Genomic DNA, 20590 nt, shown 5'->3' on the forward strand with positions numbered 1-20590 from the left:
AATGCTCCCTTTGGCAGAGAGTGGAAGGTTTAAGTTTGAAGAAATTACCTCTGGTTCTTTAGTGGTGGCCGTTATACTGGGGTTTGGGGGCGTAGGCGGTGGAATGGTAGGCACTATCTCCGTAGGCTTCCCCGATAGAGCGGTGTTAATGCGTTTCTTGCCAAAGTCAAGATGTAATATTTTGGATTTCCCCCGCCCCCCCACTGTTTTCCGAGCACGTTTACTGGGTGGGGGCCTATGTAACTCCACCACTACATTTAATTTGGACTTGCTCTTATTAACCAATTGCGTAGGTGGGGTTTGAGTTACCAGGTTAATAGGGGTATGGGAGAACTCGAAAGGGGCTGGCTCTGTGTTTTTTCCAAGCGCTATCCCTGGAGTAGAAGGAATTTCCCTTAGTAAGACGGGGAAGTCCTCAAGTGTCGATTTAATCAGACTGCTGGGTGGAGTGCCTTCCTCTTGAGTGGTGGGATAAGGAATGATATCGGTCAAGGGCCTGGTTTTCATAGATTCAATGGAGCGCCTGCGCTCCACCCTGCGGTTCTCAAGCGAGCTTTCCTTGTCCGCTTCTCCTTTAGTGGGTTTAAAGTAATTATCCAAAGTCCCAGAGCTGGAGGCGCCATCCCTTGAGGGGGTTTCCCGTGGTGGGGGCGAAGGCATTGCCTTAATTGTAACACACAGGGGGATCAAGAGAGTAGGCCCAGCCCAGCCTCCTTCGGCCACTGACGGCCAAAGACGGTCCCGCCCTTGTCCCGGGCTTCTCCCGGGACGCTCCCGCGCGCTCCCGCGCAGCGGTGGTCGTGCTCTTACTTATGGCCTAGGATATAATTGGGTAATGGGTAAGGGCGGGGCGATGAGGGAGAGCGGCCCAGGTGTTGCGGGCAGAGCTGAGCTGTGACTCTTGGGAAACTGAGTCCAGCCCCTCCTGCTCGCAGCCCTCACAGCCCTTAGCCCTGGTCTGTCCCAACAACGGCAGCTCCCAAGTTCCAGGCGCCCCTTGGCGATGCGGGACCCGCGGAGCGGGTTCCGCGAGGCGTGAGGTCAGAGGTCGTGAGGTCAGAGGCAAAGGCAAATGGCGATCCAAACGCCGTCCAGCAGGTCCACGTACTGCCCAGGTATGTGCGAGTGTTGTCCCACGTAGAGGGAGGAGTCCGGCAGCTTTCACTGGTCAGCTAAGGGCGGGGCGATGAGGGAGAGCGGCCCAGGTGTTGCGGGCGGAGCTGAGCTGTGACTCTTGGGAAACTGAGTCCAGCCCCTCCTGCTCGCAGCCCTCACAGCCCTTAGCCCTGGTCTGTCCCAACAACGGCAGCTCCCAAGTTCCAGGCGCCCCTTGGCGATGCGGGACCCGCGGAGCGGGTTCCGCGAGGCGTGAGGTCAGAGGTCGTGAGGTCAGAGGCAAAGGCAAATGGCGATCCAAACGCCGTCCAGCAGGTCCACATACTGCCCAGGTATGTGCGAGTGTTGTCCCACGTAGAGGGAGGAGTCCGGCAGCTTTCACTGGTCAGCTGAGGGCGGGGCGATGAGGGAGAGCGGCCCAGGTGTTGCGGGCGGAGCTGAGCTGTGACTCTTGGGAAACTGAGTCCAGCCCCTCCTGCTCGCAGCCCTCACAGCCCTTAGCCCTGGTCTGTCCCAACAACGGCAGCTCCCAAGTTCCAGGCGCCCCTTGGCGATGCGGGACCCGCGGAGCGGGTTCCGCGAGGCGTGAGGTCAGAGGTCGTGAGGTCAGAGGCAAAGGCAAATGGCGATCCAAACGCCGTCCAGCAGGTCCACGTACTGCCCAGGTATGTGCGAGTGTTGTCCCACGTAGAGGGAGGAGTCCGGCAGCTTTCACTGGTCAGCTGAGGGCGGGGCGATGAGGGAGAGCGGCCCAGGTGTTGCGGGCGGAGCTGAGCTGTGACTCTTGGGAAACTGAGTCCAGCCCCTCCTGCTCGCAGCCCTCACAGCCCTTAGCCCTGGTCTGTCCCAACAACGGCAGCTCCCAAGTTCCAGGCGCCCCTTGGCGATGCGGGACCCGCGGAGCGGGTTCCGCGAGGCGTGAGGTCAGAGGTCGTGAGGTCAGAGGCAAAGGCAAATGGCGATCCAAACGCCGTCCAGCAGGTCCACGTACTGCCCAGGTATGTGCGAGTGTTGTCCCACGTAGAGGGAGGAGTCTGGCAGCTTTCACTGGTCAGCTGAGGGCGGGGCGATGAGGGAGAGCGGCCCAGGTGTTGCGGGCGGAGCTGAGCTGTGACTCTTGGGAAACTGAGTCCAGCCCCTCCTGCTCGCAGCCCTCACAGCCCTTAGCCCTGGTCTGTCCCAACAACGGCAGCTCCCAAGTTCCAGGCGCCCCTTGGCGATGCGGGACCCGCGGAGCGGGTTCCACGAGGCGTGAGGTCAGAGGTCGTGAGGTCAGAGGCAAAGGCAAATGGCGATCCAAACGCCGTCCAGCAGGTCCACGTACTGCCCAGGTATGTGCGAGTGTTGTCATTTACTCCTCTACGTTTCTAGGTACCATCTCACTTTTATCTTTTTTTCAAAATGAGGAAACAAGAGTGCTACCTTTTTCTGGTATCATTGAGGTTGAAGCTAATAGGCATTCAATTTTTCTAACTTGCCAACTTAGCAAAGAATCTGCGTTGGCGTTGGGTATGTGTTCTATGGCATACACGCCAATGTACCCTTTTGATAGTTTGTACAGGGCCACAGCAGTGGAGGGTTCCATTGGGGTATGAGTTGCACACCAAGTGTGGGGTTTCCAGGATGAGAAAGCATGGGGCACTGGCTTCAGCCTTTTACCTACACTATGCCTTTGTGACCTACTCTTTGCATTATCTAGGACAATTTGGAGAGTGGGTTTGATTGTTCCATCCCCCCATATTGTGGACCTATAATCAGATATATCTTAGTCAACATCAGCTTATGTTGATAAGCTATTGTGCCCTGAGCGGAAGGCCTATAGTACTTCATCCATCTGATGTGTAGTGGAATTTTTTCTTTAAAGCTTGAGTTTATTCCCTATGCATTGTCACTCTTTCAGCTTCTGCCAATTTTTGGACCCATGGTCTCCAAAGGTTGAGAAGATGGGGCAATGGGAGCTTTCCAGACCATATACAATGATATTTTGTCAAGTTAAGTGTCAATTTTATAAGTCTGGTGCCCACTTTTTAAGCCTTGGGCTGTGTGAAGCAGGTTAGTAGGCAGCCTTTGGATGTTTCTAGGTTCGCTCTCCCTGTTAAGGCCTGAAGCTGATTCATTATGCCCTTTTAATATTCTCTAAATTCAGCACAGCTCCATACCATATGATAAAACCCAGTGTCTATCTGTAAGCATCTACAGCATGTCAAGGGGATTTTCTCGCATGTCATACTTTGAGAATTAAATGCAATGTAGGAATTAAGTTGCATATATTTTAGGCAAGCATTTCATGATGCTTTTTGTGCATATCATAATATGTGTCCCATTCTCTATCGATGAGGTACCTATCCAAGGGTTAGTTGTGGGAATGTTTGTTAGTGCTTCGTAGAACCAAGTCACAAGCCTTGTCCTCGGCCCTAATGTGTAGATGAATTGGGACAACTAATTTGTTTGTAGCTAAATGACTATCCCACCCCACTCCCTATAGCACTCTACGGTTATAAGAAATTGAATGGATGGAAAAGGCTCTTCTGCTTGTTAAAGGAAGGTGACATTTCAGCTTAACAACAGTTTTTTCTGTGCTTCTCCTCACCAGTTGGGTTACTGTGTGACCGTGACCTTCTGAAAAATCTTCCACACAGATACTCCAGTCAGCTGGACATTGGGCAGTTATTCCGAACATCAAGATGGCTCCTACGGACAGATGCAGTCCAGCTCTTCATGCAGACTGGTGATCTCTCTTTGTCTTTTCAAGTCACAGCACCAAGGCTACACATAAGATTCATAGACTTTGGCCAGTCCAGAGATAGGGAAGCAACTCAGCAGGCCTATAGCCTTATTTAAATATTATTTCCTATTACAGATGACCTGTGCACATGTGATAATATCAACAGTTTGAGTTACTGCATGTCACAAAATACACAACTATAACAGTAGTCAAATGGCGTTTTCTTTCTTTGTGGTTTTAATCGGGGATCAGATGCCCAGCCAACACGTGTTTCGTCAGGGTGTGAACCCACGACTTCTTCAGAGCTAATGGAAAGATGATCTGAAAAGCAAAATTCTCTCCACAGGCTGTAATTCCGTCCCGGCTGAATGGGTAGGCAACTCCCAAGAAGAGCAACGAATAAATTGAGGTAAGTACCAGAACAGGAGCACTTCCGTGTTCCTGGATTAGGGTGAAGGCGAGTAAGCATGCGAGCGAAGGATATAAGGTTTTCGCCATTTGACTACTGTTATAGTTGTGTATTTTGTGACATGCAGTAATTCAAACTGTTGATAATATCACATGTGCATAGGTCATCTGTAATACTTAATCTTAGACTCCGGTCTTCTTTGGGGGTTTAGGGTTATCCCCCCACTTGTGGCACCGCGCAAATTTGTTTTGCTATATACTTACGTACACACGAGGAGGCGCCATTGCATACCGCATCACTTTAAACCCCATGCGATATTTTAAATATTATTTCCTGTAGTAATGTTCAGACCTCATTGTAGTACAGATGATGTACCAAATAATGGCTCAAGTGTTTGTGTTTCTCAGGTGGCCAATGAAGTAAAAGAGAGAAAAACAGAGGGCTGCTCTATTTAAAAATTCAATTGCCCCGCTTCTGGAAAAGTGCATCTGCGGGTCATTGTCCAGTTTTCCTGGGCTACAAAGCAAAGTGCCACAGGTCAGAGCATTATAATCTGGTCCTGGTCATTTATGGATTGTAGATCAAACTGAGTTTTCCATTTGCTGCCATTTCCCGAAAGACCAGCAATAATACTGGACGATGTGGATAGGTGGATTTCACTCCCAGCCATTCGGTACCAGAATAGCAAACCAAAATACTGTCAGACAGAAATATTGTGTCCTAAGTATAATATCCAACTGGAGTTAATAAAAATCTACACCTAATGGGACAATATGTTTTTAAACAGTGTTTAAGACACGATCTTTTTCGCTAACGATACTCTGACATACTACTTAGAGCAAAGCAACAAGCTAGTAGCCTACACCAATTCAGCAGGTAGAGCAGGTTTTATGGAGTTGTTTTGGGAAGGAAAATTGCAGAATTGTTTGATTGGAAAAGCCAGCCTTCACAAAAAGAGTCACCACCTAGTGCACACAGGGTCAATATGGGACCCCAATGTATTCTTTCTTTCATAAACCACAAACACAGATACACACAATGTTCACATATGTCCTTATATTAAAGCAAGCAAACCAGTTCATGATAACTTGATGGACCTTTAGTCAGAGGATGTCAGTGGGCATCTTCCACTAACAGGTACAGAAACAGAGGTCTTTGCCCCTGGACTATGACACCACCGCCACCACCCCTAGTCCCCACGTAGTCTGGGTTGGAGAGAGAGTAGCCACCCTTGTTTGGATGAGGGGGTACACATTGGGTGATCATGGTCACTTAAGCACCACATGGATGGCAAACAGCAAGGAAAAAGCTGGTGCTCTTCCAATGAATTTGCATGATTGTTAAGTCTGCTAGATGAAAAATAAGAGATTAATACAAAACATGGACACATGCAAGAATGCAGAGCTTTTCTAAGCTGTGCAATGGACTTTCATCTTAACATGCTTATTTCTAAAATTGATAGAATTTGTTTTGGGAGGGGGGAGAAAAGCAGCATTCTAGGCATCTGGGTCTTTTGGAGAATGAGTTGTGGATATCAGGACACCAGGAATGGTCTTTAGGGAGGGATTAGCCCACTAGGCTATACCAAAAAGAAGAGCACAATGAAACATGAATACATTCAATTTTGCCAATTTTTTTTAAACCAAAGCTATCCTGGGCTGTCTGGGGCAGGAAAGGTTTAAAAGCGAGGTGAGCTAAGAGAGTATAGAGCAGGGTAAGAGTCTAGCAGGAAAAGCATCACAGTTGGAGTCAGAGGATATCAAAAGTATTATAAAATTGACATTCTCATGGGCAACTGGGCTGAAAATCATAAAGGTAAAGGATGATGAAGTAAGAGGAATGGATGTAGAACTGGAGAAGGTGATTGGTCCGACAAAAATTAGGTCCTCATCATGCGGTCTGGTGGGTATTAGATCAAGTTTAAAATATCACTTCTCATATTTGATAATTGCTATGTTCTTCCAGTTTCCAGTTGATATCAATCAGCTAGAGCTTCATGCGCCTCAGTTTGCCGATGGGTGGGAGCAACATCAGTTTCAAGAGCTGTGGCCCTAGTTTCCAGGTCTGAAACTCTCTCTGGTATAGCAGCACATGTATTTGAAAACTTGCAGACTGCTCCTTATAGCTCAGGTGTTGCAGCTTTTGCCCTGCGACTGTCAGAGTGGGTTTCATCCCCGTGCGTCATAATACACTGAAACATGGTCTCTAACGTTGGGGGAATGTGTTTGTTGTGGCCCTGAGAGTTCTCCAGCGCGTCTCCTACCGGGCACGCTAATGCTGGTGAATATCCCATTTTAGCTCTTTACCATCATCTACTTATCTCCCATTACTGCTGCCAACCTCACAGGCTGTTGATGGAGTGTTGCCCTCTGAAGTGTCCCTGGGCTCTCTAGGCACACTGCCCCTAGATTAATCCTTTGAGCCTGAATCCTCCTCAGACTAGTCTGTTTATCCAATAATGAAAAAAAGAACTCATTGGCGTCAGGCAACGAGCTGACTCTTTTGGACTCAGTTGATGGACCTTTATGTGGCTTATGGAATTTAGGAGACTTGAACAATTCTTTGGGCTCCACTTTAGTAGGGTTTGGTCCAGAGATCCCCCTCTTTCTCATAGTCCTCATTTTCTTGGACCCCATCAGCTGCGGGCCACCCCCTTCACTTGGGACTTCTCCCATGCTTCCCACTACGCCTGCACTTGTCTTTATCAGAGTGTCAGTCCTGGGCTGGTTGACCTCCGTTGATGGATTCCAACACGTATCATCAGACATTATAGATATTGTGGGGTGATTTACCCCAGATACTGCTGTAAGCTGTCCCGGGGTGTGGACTTCCGCGCTGTCTACAGGTCCAATCCAATCTTCCCTTGGCACAGGCTGCTCCACTCGCTCCAATTGCCCTATTTTCACTGATGGTGCTGCAGTTTTTTCCTCCAATGGCTGCGGCCCCCCCCCCCCCCCCCCCCTTCGGTAGGAGTAGCAGGTCGGCAATTGTAGGCCCAGACAATCGAGGGGATGAGGGGATAGCCAAGTCTCCCTTGCCTTTCTTCTCCGGCAAATCTCCTTGTCCACCTGTAAGCGCCTGATGGCCACTCTGTCTCCCAGACCCGTTGCTGGCATTTCTTGCTGGATCTTCCACTCGCGCCTGTGGTCATAACGCTTGAGGCTGCCCTGCCTTTTAAGTTGAAGGCACAAGCTCCTTTAGTCTTCGGCCCCGTTTTCCTCACCAGCCATCTCTCAGTAGCAGCTGTAGCGGCCGCTTCATACTCCGACCAGCACGATAAAACACTCCCAGGGGCGCAAGAGATGTTTCCCGGCTATAGCATGTTCAAGCTTACTGCAGTAGGGCACACCCTATTGAGCCACAACACCCCAAACGCCGAGGACAGCTCCGGGAAACATAGTCTCTCTGCCACGCAGATCTTGACTCTAACTCTAGCAGTGGCAGGACAGAGCAGCCTGCAGCTGCCTGACACAGCCACCATCTTGCTTCAACCTAGAGGATTATTACAATATTCTTTGGAGGGAGACAGGAGGGTTTGACTTCTTAAAGATAGGACAGAATGGAAATAAGATCACTTACGGTGTGCTGGAAGCATTTTGAATGAAAGAACCAAAATATTAAATTCGAGCAAAACAAATTTGGTGCTTATATTCATGAAAAGCCTGACATTAGAGAGTTGTATCAGAAGGGTGATAATGATTGTGCCATTGTCTCTTAAGTTATTAATTCCTGTTTTTTAGGTGGTTAAAGTCAGGGAGAACTACAGAGCATTAGGTGACATGTGTGCTTATTAAAAGAGTTTTAGAGGAACGGCAATGTCCACAACATCAGCTATCCAGCCGTAACCAGCTGAAGTGCTGGATTTAACGTCCGATGAGATGACAGGATAATTATTGGAGAGTGGAGCCATGACCGTCTGACTTGAAAGATGAGACCAGGATCTGCCTAAAGTAAGTGATCTGGTGGATGAAGAATGAGTATGCTGGACTAGTCTCTTCAAAGCAAAGTAGATTGCAGAGTGTATGGTCCAACCTAAAGGAACAATCTTCTGACGTGATTAGATCGAACAGCGCAAAAATATTGTCAAGGGTGAGACTTTTGATATGAGTGGGTTCAATAATGTGTTGGACGAGTTCAATAGTGACACGGTGTCAATAAGGTTAGCTCTATTGTCAAAGGAACAATCATGATGGCCTTTGAATCACTGAGCTTAAAAAGGTCTGACACCTGAACTTGGAGAGGCAAGAAAAAGTCACAGAAATTTCCAGGGGAGAAATCCTGAGGTCTACAGCTGAGCAGGCATCAGATGGTGTGTTTGGGTGAAATATGTATAGCGAAACACCTGCAAATGGAGAAATTTCAATATATTTAATAGAAAAAGATGATTTAGGAATAACAGCAAGGCTGCTGGAAAGTTTAAAAGGGTGGGACAGACTAGTGATGGACTAAATGGGTAATAATACAGAGGCTAAGTCACTATTAGTATGGTTATCATCCTTGACTTGATCTTGTAATTTTGCACTATGCTTGACCAAAGAACACAACACATTGCTCAATTTGTCACCAAATAAAAGAAATCACTTCTGGACACTCCGATTCCAGAGAGTAAGAATTTTAGATTACCAGTTTAGAAACAATATCAAATGTTTCAGTGTTAGAAATACATCACACAGTGATAACATAGAGGGGCCATCCAGTAAAGGGAAAATACAGTTCTCTTTATCCAGCCCTGCATCACTAAGAACAGGCATCCTAGAATGTCCCTATGTTTGATGATGTCAGCTTGGGCTTTGAGGCAAATTGTGACGAATTCATGGGATGTCCGCTCTAACATACCATGCTCACATAGGCACAATACAAATCAACACTCTTGCTACCAAGCACACCTCTGTGGTGTGTAGTGTGCTACCCATCTGCTGATGCACTTCAGGGTGTTGTCAGCGTTATGAAGGTCTATGCAAATACAACTAGAATAAAATACTGAATAGTTGAAAACATGGCTTTTTCTGAAGGATTGATGTGGCTTCTCTCAGTTCTCCCCACTGGTAGTGCAGAGCACCAGGACACTACTCGGAGTAGCATTGTGCTTTAGAAATGCCTTTTACGTTACATTATAAATAGTAAAGTTAACCAACTGAACGGTTCTCGAGCTCTTAATCTGTAAAGGACGGGTGCAGACAGGGACGTAATGCAGGCCCCTGAAGACTCTGTGGTGCAGCCCCCCCCCACCTCAAGTGTTAAGGGGCCCCCTTGCAGTGCTTAATTTGAGAAGGTGCTATCCGGTGCTCAGCACCGGCACCTGATTCTCAGCTCCAGTGCTTACAGCACCAGTTAAGGACACACTCATTTGGAAGGCATGTTATTTTCCACAGAATCACAGGATGTTGAGCCACGTCAAGACTCAAACCCTGTTCCCCAGCTCCAAAATTGGCAGCTCTAGCCGTTAGGCCAAGTCCTCTACCTGACAATAAGTGCCGGGGCTCTAGTGAGGAGGCAGTTTTCACCAGCACATTCCTCCTGTTAGGGCTGCCTCCTGAGCAGAGCCTCCACACTTTTTATTTGACAAATTAGCCACTGCCCCCTTGTCCTTGGGGGGGGGGGGGGGGCACATTCAGCCCAAGGCCAATCAATATCTGTGAGTTCTGCGAGACACCAGGCCCTCTTCATAGTCTGCCGTGTGGGGGTGGGGGGGGGGGAAAGGATTCGAACATGTGCTCTGGAAGCCAGGAAAGTTTTGCTTCTCCCACGTGACTGCTTCCAGGAGCATGTGCACGAAGAGGGCATTAAAATGCAGCTGGCTCCTTCCCACTGCCACGAGGCCACCGTGGACGCTGGCCGTTCACCTTCGCGATAACAGGGTGAGAATTCTAATGGCCACAAATATATCTGCTGTAGACAAAACGTCCTTTTTCAGTACTTCAGTGAAGGGAAAGTATTGCCTTCTGGCCTGTGGTGGTGTCAGACTCGGGTGAAAATGAGTTCTTAGGCATTAATGAGCAGCACGTTTCTCGAAGCTTCCAGGCCCCTGTCGTCTTGGTTCATAATTGATTCATGTTGTAACGACATTCCGTGCAGCAGACACGCAGGGAGCCTGCACGTGCTTTTAACAATTATTTAACGAGATTGCCATCTTTTGTAGAGGAATGCTATGAACTCACACATTTGTTTCATGTTGCTAGTTTGTTTCTTCATATATTTGAAAGGATGGATTTTTTTTCAATAACTAATACCCAGGTGTCAAGCAAACCTCTGCATAATTAATTCATTAATTTAGTAAATATTTGCATCTCGGCTATTTAATTTTAGTGCGTTTCCAGGTCCACGAGCCTTTGGACTGCATAATTTTAGCAGATGAGTATCACTGGTGTGCCCGAGGCATGTTATACTGCGAAAAAAACACATACATAGAACTGCTTAGATCTACTAGCTACATTAATCTCCCATGGCAACGAGACAGAAACTTTGCCCTGTAAGCAGGGAGAAACCATTCAACAGAAAAGTGCCATTAGTTCATGGCACTGGTGGTGCAGTTCAGAACACAAAATCTCCTCCTTCTTCCACGGACAGAATGATTCCACAGTCACACACACATTCATACATCATACGCTGGTGGGGCCCATAACATAAACATTTATTCTCATCAATCTATCAGTGCCTACAGAGGAGAGTGTGTTTCAATTTCCCTTCCGAACTACCGCTTTATTTCCCTTGGATGGAGGAGACCATATCTATTTAATTTTATCCTAACAATTCCTCCATCCGGAGGCCAATTGGATCATTTAGTTGAACTAGTGATTTGATGACAAACACTTCAATTCTTATACTAATAAAATGAACATTTCAAGAAATAACCACCCGACACAATTCTTTAAACAATCAATTTCTTTATCTAATTAAAATTGCAGGTCAAAATCCTAACAAATGCAATAGAATCTAGTGTCATAATTACCTATTCTGGCTAATTGTCGTTCTCTAAGTAAGAATCGGGTCCTCAGAAAATCATCAAAGAGTCTAGCGTCCCGTCCTCTGCTGTCAACGTCGTGAATAGCATCGATCAGGGTGCGTCTCTAGATCGTTGGGTGGTAACCTAATTTTCCCTCTCTGGACTACTAATATTTATACTAAAATTTACATATAATAGAAATATTTCATAATTTCTAGGCTCTTCATTGGCTGAATTCAGCCCCGTCCCAAGATTTTAAGCAACAATTTACAAATTCACATAGGATGATGTATTAAACTAGGCGTATGGGAAAACACAAAATGTAATTAATACATGGAAATGAATAAAACAATGTTATTCCCTTGCTAATACCCTTATGTGTATGCATTTATCTAGCCATATGCGACAATTAAAGCCGTTGATGCTGATTTATTTAAGCGCAAATCACATAAACGTTGCTTAAGCTAAACATATAAATTTATTATGCGTACAATCTTAGTTCACTTATTATTTTAGCCATGCAAATGCATTCCCACGTATGTTCTCTTGATTAATAAGGTTGATTAGTTTGTCACAGCACACTGTTTAATCATTAAAATTTATTTCTTAGTCGGTTTAATAAACTTATGTAAATGGATTAGGTATACCAAAATATTTTTATTTTTATTTTACCCGCTTCAGCACTGGAATGCCTATTTTGTCGGAATTCCTTCCCCTTGAGACAGATACGCCCCTTTTTCAGTTTTCACCTTTTTCAGATCTGTGTCCCCCAACAGGATTGGTTCGTTGTGAGGATTACACGCCCAATCTCAAGGCTGCCATTTTGTGGAAACCACACCCCATCCATATAGGTATGCCATCACTGGGACAGGATCCATCCCGAGGCAGTCACTTTATAGTTTTCTACATGTATGTTACCAGAGGCGCAACTAGAGCCACATTTCGGGGGGTGAGGGGGGGGGCTACAATTTTTTTTGGGGGTGCGGATTCTTCCAGCGATAGTCAGAATGGAGATGCAGGATGTTAGACTTGGCATCTTTTGACGTGTTTCCGCTGAGTTTTTGCTTTTTGATCTCCCGCTTTTGACTCTGTTTGTGCTGGCTTAGTGTTTCTGCACACTTTTCTCACTGCTGATCAGTAAAGTGCAAGTACTCCTGTGGTACAATGTGTTATGGATTGGTGTTTCCATGATTGGCCTATTTGATTTATGTGTCAGTCCCTAGTAAAGTGCACTGCGTGTGCCAGGGCCTGTAGATCAAATGCTGTTGGTGGGCTGCAGCACTGGATTGCGCCACCCACCCAAACAGCCCATAAATGTGACTCTGGCCTGCCAGTGCAGAGCCTGTGTGCAGTCTGGTACTGCCATGTCAACTTGGCAAGTGCACCCATTTGCCAGGCCCTAACCATCCATTTTCTTACATGTCAGCCATCCCTAAGTTAGGCCCAAGTTACCCCTGAGGGCAGGGTGTAGGGTATGTGAAAGGTAGGACATGCCCTGGTGTGTGTGGCATGTCCTGATAGTGAATTACTGCCAATTTCGTTTTTCTCTATTGCAAGGCTACCTGTTCCCCATAGGACAGAATGGGACGTTTGTTTATAACATCTTATAAACATAACTGGCCCTGGGAACTAGGTAGGAGAATAAAGTTTAGTATGCTTGAACTCAGAATCTAAAGATGCATCTTTTAGTGAAGGTGATTTTTACATTCTGTGATTGAAAATACCACTTTTAGAATGTAGGTATTTTCTTGATCAGTCATCCCGTGTGCCTCTGCTGAAATGTGGATTGCCTGTCTGGGTTTTGGATGACAGAAGGCTGTGAACCAGGAGTGGCTCCAGGTAGTCTAGGTGGGTCAGGAAAGGGCTGAATAGACCTGGGCTGCAATTGGGGAAGGGGGAGGAGATTTCCTCGCTCCTCAAAGGGCCTGTCCTGCCTCTGACAATGCTGTCTCCACATCCTGCCAGGAAGTCACACCAGAGAAGACAGAACTGGTTCTGGCAGGGCACAGACACTCTCTGCCTAAGAGAACAAATGATTTGGGGATATAAATATTGGGGCCCAGACCCCTGAACTTTAGAACTCTTTTGGACCAAGAAGACTGCCAAGAAGAGGAGCCGGAGAAGCTGTGAGGAGGAACTATCACTTTGCTGTGTGCTTTGCTGTGTTGGCCTACAGTGGCTGCTTCTCTCTTGGGCAGTGAAAGGGCTGGACTGAACTTTCTGCAATCTACTTTGTGAGTTTCTCCAAGGGATTGAGGTAGAGCTGTTCAAGAGGACTCAGAAATAGCAAAGACTTCAAGCTCTTCTGACCTCAGCACTGGGGGCTGGGTGTTTTGTGCTGCAACAGAAGAAAAGCAACCCGACGACGTCTACGACGTCGCTGCGGGCTCTGTGTCCTGAAGGCACCACAGAGGGCACCGCCACAACTACGACCCAGGTGTCACCGAAGACACCTGCTGATGCCGCCACCGAGCCGCTGCTCGCACCACGACCTTGGGCACCACACTCCGCACCGCCTCACTTCATGACAATGCCTAGGTATCCCCGATGACGCCGCTCCACGCCGACATCTACGCCGCTGCGTGCACCGTGGTTCGAGGGCACCGCTCGTAAAGATACATGACGCACCACCCTCATCCCGCACCGCAGCCTTGGCCTACCGACGCCGGCACTATCGACTACAGTTCGTCAGCCGACGACAGCGCTTCAGCCACGACGACTCCGCTGCTTGCACCGTGACCTGCCAGCACCGCGACGAGCACCGCATTCACCTTGCACCGCGACCCTGGTCTCACTGACGACGCCATCTATCACCGCCACCAAGCCGCTCCTTGCACTGCGACCTGAGGGCACCGCACCGTGCACCACTGCAAAAACAACAGTTGATGGACAGAATGCAGAACAATGTCATACATTCACCCCAGTACAGAGATCTGGGCCTGAATCCATCGTTTTTTCGCTCACCATGCCATTCCAGTTTGAACCCAGCCATATGCAAATCAGTCTTGACCCTGTGCCCCATGGGAACAGTCCAGCCCGAACTGCCAAGCCAGGTCCTCCCTGGACTGGAACCAAGCATCCTAGGACCGGTTTCGGGGGTTTCACCCCTCTTCAGCCAGGATAGCCTGATTCCAGGGGCATGGAGAGCACGGGACTCACGTCTGAGCATACCCGTCTCACTCGGGGTGACAAATGCAAAAACAACAGTTGATGGACAGAATGCAGAACAATGTCATACATTCACCCAAGTACAGAGATCTGGGCCTAAATCCATAGTTTTTTGGCTCATCATGCCATTCCAGTTTGAACCCAGCCATATGCAAATCAGTCTTGACCCTGTGCCCCATGGGAACAGTCCAGCCCGAACTGCCAAGCCAGGTCCTCCCTGAACCGGAACAAAGCACCCTAGGACCGGTTTCGGGGTTTCACCCCTCTTCAGCCAGGATAGCTTGATTCCAGGGGCATGGAGAGCACGGGACTCACGTCTGAGCATACCCGTTCAACTCGGTGTGACAAATGCAAAAACAACAGTTGATGGACAGAATGCAGAACAATGTCATACATTCACCCCAGTACAGAGATCTGGGCCTAAATCCATCGTTTTTTTGCTCACCATGTCATTCCAGTTTGAACCCAGCCATATGCAAATCAGTCTTGACCCTGTGCTCCATGGGAACAGTCCAGCCCGAACTGCCAAGCCAGGTCCTCCCTGGACTGGAACCAAGCATCCTAGGACCGGTTTCTGGGTTTCACAGCACCCGACGCCTGCCGACGCTAGCGCTCCTGACTCCAACAGAGAGGAGATTGGTCTGCAATGCCAGGGCCCCGACGACTCCTGCACCGAACTCCAGAACCGCCGCCTGCTGACGCCGGGCTTTCGGAAGCTCAACGAGAGGTCGCTGACACCCTGCATTTCTAAAAGGTACTGTTTGTAGGTCTTCCCGATACCGTAGCTGACACGCGACACAGCGGTCAGCCGGAACTGTTTGGATTTGTTTGTTCACGACCCCCCGATAGCCCCGGACGGAGCTATCGACATCAAGGAACTGTTTTTCAAGCATATGTTGTTAACTGAAGATTTTTAAGTACTGTATTGTGGATTTGTTTATCGTTTTTGGCCTTGTCTTAAGTATATAAAAATATTGGATATTTTTCTAAAGTGGTGTGGTGTCCTTTTGTAGTGCTTACACTGTATTACTGTTGGTGATGTGCAAATGCTTTACACACTGCCTCTAAGATAAGCCTGACTGCTCGTGCCAAGTTACCAAGGGAGTGAGCAGGGGTTATTTTAGGAGTGTAACTCCCTTATCCTGACTAGAGTGGTGGTTTCTGCCTGACTTTGGCACATGCCCTAGCTGAATAAAAATTCCATTCATAATACAGGGGCTCTAAGAATTGCTGAAAAAACAACAAAGCCTCGTTAGCAAGTAAATGGTCTTTTAAAGGACCTGTGAAGTACTCAAGTGCGGCTGTTTGTGTGCCCGGGAAGCTGTCTCAGCCCGGGCTGACACACACAACAGGGGGAGCTGAAGCCCTTTCAGCCCAATGTGCATTGCACACCTGTATTTTACTTGGAATGGAGGACCAGTCAACTTCAGAACCTTAATACTATATCCCAATCTTTTCCGCGCCCCAAATTTACTCATGTAGATCTTTTTCTAAATCTGAATATTGATATTTTTGACCTGACAAGTGATGCTAAGGTGAGTATATAACCAGTTCTCCTTTTGCCTCTTCTTTCACTCTTCCCATCCTTTCTTTTGGGACTCAGAACAGATGTGATCAAGGAAGCAATGTTCTGAAGCAGACTAAACTACAATGACTCACCTTTCAAAAATGGGCAGTCTCTTGACTTTCTAGTTACGGGAACTAAGACCCATGATGCCATGATGCATCATACCAAATGCAAGGATTCAAGCCCCAGCACCACTCATATCCACTCCCTTTGAACAGAGGGCATTATTTAAAGTTTGTTGGACAGGCTACTGTACAGCAACGGACCATGCAGGCAAGCACGGGGTGCGTGGGTCGGGGGGGATGTCGACATACGGCAGAAAAGGATTCATTTATTTATTACATTTTCACTATTCCAATGTCTGTCTACTCCTGGCATGCCACTCCGCTCCGCGACAACGCGCTTGCATGCAGGGACCGCCGCTGCTACTGTATCACAAACGTGGAGGATATCTAGTCCACCATTTTACAAGTGCATTAAAGCCGTCTATGGCACTTGTAATAAGGCAGACGTTTTGATGGAGTATCTCATCCGCCATAATTCAAAATAAGGCCAAGTTTTTCAGTTGTGAGTGGTACAATGAGTCCACATTGACAAGAACTAAGGTAAGATATTTCACGTGCTGTATCAATAACTTTGAGGCCAATAAACACTTTGCACTACCAAATAATGCAATTTGTCACTCCTTCCCTGGGCAGCAATAACTCAGTGTGCTAGCAATAGCAATACATTTGAGTTTCCATAGTTTAAAATGTTGCGAGAATAAAAATAGGTTTCTTCTTAGAAAATTGTTTTAAAACTCCACCTTAAATATAGCTTATCGTATACATTTTTGTTACACATATTGTGCCTGATAATGGGAATTTTCCTTTCTTAATACTTATATGTAGCCAGCCCATGTCTACATCTATCTCATTTTAAGGAATGCCAACTAAATGAACAATTAGATTTAATGTTCTCTGATTATTTGCACAATTACTACTGTATCAGTATTTATTTATTTGCACAGCTTATTTGCACCTTGAGACTTCATGGTACTAGAGTGCTAGTAGTGCGAGTGAGGCCAAAACATAGTCCTGGGCAAAATTTTCTTTAGACCAGCTTAATCTCACATAATTTCTGGAATTTCATATAATGCTTGAGATTATGCCATTTCACCAGGTCATGTAATTGAGATGTCAGTTGTGTAGGCACGTGTAAAGGGAGTATGCAGTATTTAGAGACAGAAGACATTCCTTGGCATGTCATTAATACCTCCTTATCTGAGCAATCTTCTTTATCCCCACAGCCAAACAACAACTCTCCCAGACAGGTAGACAATGCTTACGCTGCTCCCCAGGAGACTTTCAATCGTGGTCACCTGGGAGCCAACGAGCCCTCCAAATCCTGTCACATGGAAGACCAAGAACTAATCACAGGACAGAATAAACCCCTTAAAGGTCTGGAACTTGATGAACCTTCAAGCCTACGAACAGATAATAAAGAAGAAAGACTATATTACCCTTTGTTTATTTAATCTAAAGTAAAGGAATAATCAAAATAAAGAGAACACTAACACAGATATAGTTGCAAGTGTATCAAAGTCCCGCCAACCGTGACAGCATGCACTCGACCCTTACACTCATCAATTGCCCATCTGTTCACCCAAAGAATCTTTGAAACGCAGAAATGAGGATGAAGACTCTTGGAATCCTAGTCCCTAAATTTTGTCTTCAACCCACATGTTAAAAATGATCCAGATGGAAATATTTGTCAAGATGAATTTATTGTCAGCACGGCATACAATCCTAAGCAGTCAGGATCCAGATGGAAACTGACTACACTAGAACCACTTGTTCCAAAGGCTCCAAATGGAACCCCAAAGCTCACATGAATATAAATACATGTTGCATGCCTTAAAGGGACAATTATCATAAATATACAAGTACGTTGGAATGCAACTCATCCCCCTTATTAATAAAACAGGCATCACATATGAAACTACATTAAACATAATCACTAAGCGATCTAGGCGCAGTTCTAATACGCACATCACTTTTAACTCTTGAAGCAACAGATCCATCCATTTGCGCCCTGTGTGGATTGTTGTCATCAGCAACATCATTAGTATACCTATTAACATTCCTGTCATATTGCATGAGACACTTGGCTACCCTCCTGGAATTCCAAACTCTACCATCTTGGGTGATTACGCTGTTCTTAAACACTTTCTTTATTTGTATGGGTCTGCCAAATTTACTGACACCTTTATTACTCAATGTGGGTCTTAAAATCCTAACCCAATCACCGACCCTCCAATCATGTACCTTTGTTTTCCACTTGTTATCATACCACACTTTGGTCTTTTCTTGTTTGTATTCAATTCTGTTAGCAATCTTGTGTATGTCATCTTTGTGCTCCAACACTTCCATACATTGTACTTTAAACCACCAAGGACAAACTTCCGAAGCCGGGTCTCTACCTTTCAATAACCTGAACGGACTGACTTCAGTAGTTGATTGTGGAGTAATACGATATACCCAGAGTCTTTCTCTGAGGGCACTCAACCAATTTCCCTTTTGTTTTAAAGATTCCCTCACAAAATTTTTAAGAACGCGGTTGAACCGTTCAACTTGACCATTCTCATGAGGTTCATAGAGAGAAGTGCAAATGTGTTGGATAGAACAACTTTTGAGAAAACTCTCCATTTCACCAGAAACAAGCTGTACTCCATTATCTGTAACCATAGTGGAAGGACACCCTTCACGTGAAAAGACTTCCTTAAAGAAATTAATAACCGCACTAGTGGCTGCTTTTGAAACAAACTTGACTTCAGGCCATTTAGAATGGTAGTCAATCATGACCAAAGCGAAACGTGAATTTTCTGGTAACATGTAAAATGGACCAGAAATATCAAAAGCAACCTTCCTCCATGGTTCCTACGGCCATTTAACAGTTTTTAAAGGAGGAATATTGACTTTCAACATCTTATTATTGGAACAACAATCATTGCACTCCCTTACAATGCGGTCAATAAATCTGTCCATATCCGGCCACCAAAAATACGATCTTAAGAGACGTTTCATTGCAGAAATACCAGGATGTGTCTTGTGTGCTAATTTGAGTATTAACTCTTGAATGTGCTGTGGAGGAATACATTTGCCCTGCTCTAAAAATAAAATTTCCATCACAAAATAATTCATCAGCTATCATGAAGAACGGCAATAGTTCTGACTCTACATGGTCCTTCCTAGGCCAACCTTCCATTACACACTTTTTAAGGGATACCCATTTATCATCGCTATCTTGGCTTTCCTTCCAAATTTCTTCTGTGATTTCTTTGTATTGTGCAGGAAAAAAATCAGCAATGCTTAAGACAAAATCTGCCTCATTCACGACACTAACCTTACTGTTGCTATCCTCACATGGAAGACGTGATAAACAGTCCGCTGTAACGTTTTTTTTTCCTGGTATGTATTCAACTGTAAAGTTGTATTCTTGTAGTCTAGATGTTAAACAAGCTATTCTAGCTGTAGAATTCCAACCACCACCTGCCGACAAAATGTGAACTAGCGGTTTGTGGTCCGTTCTAAGGACAAATCTGCTTCCCCATACATACACTCTATAATGTTCAATCGCCCAAACACAAGCAAGTAGTTCCCTTTCAATAACTGCATATTTGCGTTCTGTATCATTAAGGGTTCTGGAAGAAAAGGCTACATTCCATTCTTTCCCTTCATCTCTTTCTGATAACACGCTACCCAAACCATATAGGCTGGCATCTACAGTAATGATGCATATTTTTTTCATTTTGAACGGTTTGAGTGTGGGAGCATTGACTATGTCACTTTTGATAACCAAGAAAGCTTTGTCTTGTTCCTCATCCCACTCAAATACGGTTTTTTGTCTCAATAACCTTCTAAGAGGTTCCATCTTGGTTGCAAAATTTTCAACAAATTTGCTATAATATTCACACATACCAGAAAAGGATAACAACTGTTCTTTGTTGGACGGGGCTGGTGCATTTAGGATGGCCTCAACATTGGACTTCTTAGGAATCAGACCCTCTCCAGGCAGAGTATGACCTACATATTCCACGGAACTCTTGAACAATTTACATTTGTGTGCTTTGAGGGTAAGGCCAGACATTTCTAGCCTCTTACAAACTTTATTTAAATGTAATTCATGTTCAGCTTCATTATTGGAAAAAACTAAAATATCATCTTGGAAACATTTGACGTAACCTTCAATGTCTCTAAAGATTTGGAACATCACTCTCTGAAATACAGAGGCTGCTGATGCGAGCCCAAATGGCATCCTGGTGTATTGGAAAAGGCCAAAAGGTGTTATGAACGCTGTATATTTTTTTGACTCTTCTGTAAGCTCAATTTGATGGTACGCAGATCTCAGATCAAGCGTTGAAAAAATTTGAGCACCATCAAACAATGAAACCAGATCATTTATATTAGGGAGTGGGTGACAATCTATAATGATATTTGAGTTGAGAGCTCTTAAATCAACAGACACGCACAATTTTTGATCAGGCTTACGTACCAGAACAATGGGAGAAACCCATTCAGCAGATTCAATGGGTTCAATGATATTATCCTTCAATAGTTCGTGTAGCATGTCTTTTAATTCATTCCTGACATTGATTGGTACCCCTCTTAATTTTTGTTTGAC

Source organism: Triturus cristatus, chromosome 11, assembly GCF_964204655.1.
Source record: "Triturus cristatus chromosome 11, aTriCri1.1, whole genome shotgun sequence".
Lineage (NCBI taxonomy): Eukaryota > Metazoa > Chordata > Amphibia > Caudata > Salamandridae > Triturus > Triturus cristatus.